Source organism: Otolemur garnettii, unplaced genomic scaffold (genome assembly GCF_000181295.1).
Source record: "Otolemur garnettii isolate 467f Iridium unplaced genomic scaffold, OtoGar3 scaffold00206, whole genome shotgun sequence".
Taxonomy (NCBI): Eukaryota; Metazoa; Chordata; class Mammalia; order Primates; family Galagidae; genus Otolemur; species Otolemur garnettii.
In genome coordinates, this window is record NW_003852601.1 from 1,077,603 (window position 1) to 1,080,245 (window position 2,643).

Here is a 2,643-nt window from a genome sequence, read left to right on the forward strand (position 1 = left end):
TTATGTGCTGCTCTTACTGGAGTTAGAAAATATCTCAAAGTAGTTTTGATTTACATTTCTCTGATGATTAAAGATGATGATTTTTTTTTCATGTGTCTGTAAGACCATGCACCTGTCTTCTTCAGAAAAGCTTCTGTTCAAAGATCTGGAAAAATCAGTACTTCATTTTATATGGAAACAGAAAAAACCTCCAGTAGGCAAGACCTTTACTCAGAAATAAAAACAAATCAGGAGGAATCATGCTTCCAGACTTCAGACTATACTATAAATCTATAGTGATAAAAACAGCATGATTCTGGTGCAAAAATAGAGAGTTAGATGTATGGAACAGAATTAAGCACCAGGAGGTGAACCCAGAAACTTATCATAATTTGATTTTTGATAAGCCTATCAAAAATATAAATTTGGGGAAGGATTCCCTATTTAACAAATGGTGCTGGATGAATTGGCTGATGACTTGTAGAAGACTGAAACTAGACCCACACCTTTCACCTCTAACAAAAATTGACTCTCACTGGATAAAAGACTTAAACTTAAGACATGAAACTATAAAGATTCTTTGAGAGAGTGCAGGGGAAACACTTGAAGAGATTGGCCTGGAAGAATACTTTATGAGGAGGATCCCCTGGGTAATTGAAGTAATACTAAAAATACACTACTGGGATCTGATCAAACTAAAAACTTCTGCACTGCCAAGAACACAGTATGTAAAGCAAGTAGACAACCCTCAGAATGGGAGAAGATATGTTCAAGTTATATTTCTGACAAAAGTCTGATAACCAGAATCCACAAAGAAAACAAACTTATTAATAAGAACATAACAAGTGATCCCATTTCATTGTGGGCAAGAGACTTGTTTTGTTTTTAGTTGATAACTTTTCACAATTGTTGAAAGACATGAATCCTAAAATATAGAAAAGTTAATGAATGTTTAAAAATATAATTAACAAGAAATAATTGTACCAACATTTCATAAGAGAATCACAGAACATCAAAACAAAGAAACTTTGAACACAGGTAGTCCAAATTCAAATCATAGGCTTTTCTCTGCTATACAAAACTTTCTCTCAAGCTTAGCTTGTTCAATGACAGAGCTAAAGGAGACTTTAAATTAGCTAATCTAGGAAGGTTTGAGTTATTTCATCATAGAACTTTTTTTTCAAATGAAAACTTCCAGAGGTAATCCAAGGATGCTAGGCTTACTAGGTCTGTGACTATGCCTGCCATAATCTAAAAGGGGAATTTTTGTTAACGTCATTTGAAAACACAAATCTATATTTCTTTCCCAATTGGTAGATAACCTGAAGTAAAGAATGAGGAATTGACTTGCCCAAGGTCACAAAGCTAATAGTGACACAGCTAGGATTGAAACTGGAGTCTTCTGCTTCTCAATTTATTGCTTTTCCTAATATTCCACCCACCTTCCTTCAAGCTAGAATCCAATAACTTCCTTCACATCTGTTTGCACTTCAAATGTCGCTCAGCTTCTGGACAACAGGGCAGAAAATGCCTGAGTAACCAATGAAGACTTTAATTGTATATGTTGACTTTGGCTTTTGATTTGTAAACTTGCATTGGAATAATCAAGTGATTAGCTTCAAATTAGATACCTAGGGCATAATAAGTATGGTAAGCTGAGTTTTGTGAATAAAAACCAAAGAACTTACTCATAGTATGACATGGTAAAAAGAAAAAAGAATGGCTTGGGCAGGCAGGAGAACCGTATATTATTACCAGATTTTAGATATGGAATGTTAGACTTTGAATCAAAAGTTTATTTTATTATATCTCAATCAAGACACACTACAATTAATGAAAGTATGTGCCTATCAACACAGTTTTGTCATCTCAACCATAGCTTGTTTATGCCAGCAGCAAAGAAGCATGGAGAGCAAATGGGGATGAAATTGCAAAAGGAATTTCACAGAGCTTATCGATAATTGAATATTTTTCCTCATAAGAAGTATTCTAAAACTTAGAAGTGTTACTCATTTGGTAAATATCTGGTAAATATGGTGGATGACAGACAGTTTCAAAGTCCAGCTTCTGTAGTTTGAGCAGGGTTGTTTGTGTGACATGTGGTCAAGCATTGTCTTGCAAGAGGATTGGCCTGTCTTTATTGACCTATCTTGGCTGATTTATCACAAGTGTCATAATTATTTTGTCCAACTGGTTGCAGTAGACATCCACTGCATTTGATTGATTGGATTTCATTAAGCTGTAGTGAATAATACCAGGAGTGGACCACCAAACAAACAACATTAGATTTTTTTGATGAATATTTGGGTTTGTACTGTGTTTACGCACTTCAGTTTTATCTGAACAGTTGGCTGAATGCTTTAAATTGTCAAAAAGAATCCATTTTCATTACATATAACATTGAGATGTAGAAATGGTTCTATTTTTTGTCATGACAGCAGAGAAAAGTAAGCTTTGAGATGATTTCTCTTCTGATAATCATTTAATTCATGTGTAAGTGATCTATTCAGTTTCTTGACCTTTATTCTGTTTCAAATAGTCAAATATTGTTGGAATAGTAATGTCAACACTTGCTGCTAATTTACATGATAAATGGTTGAGATGGATAAGCTTTCACTGCAGCTTTAAGCTCATCATTATTCACCTTGGTCTCAAGTCACTCAT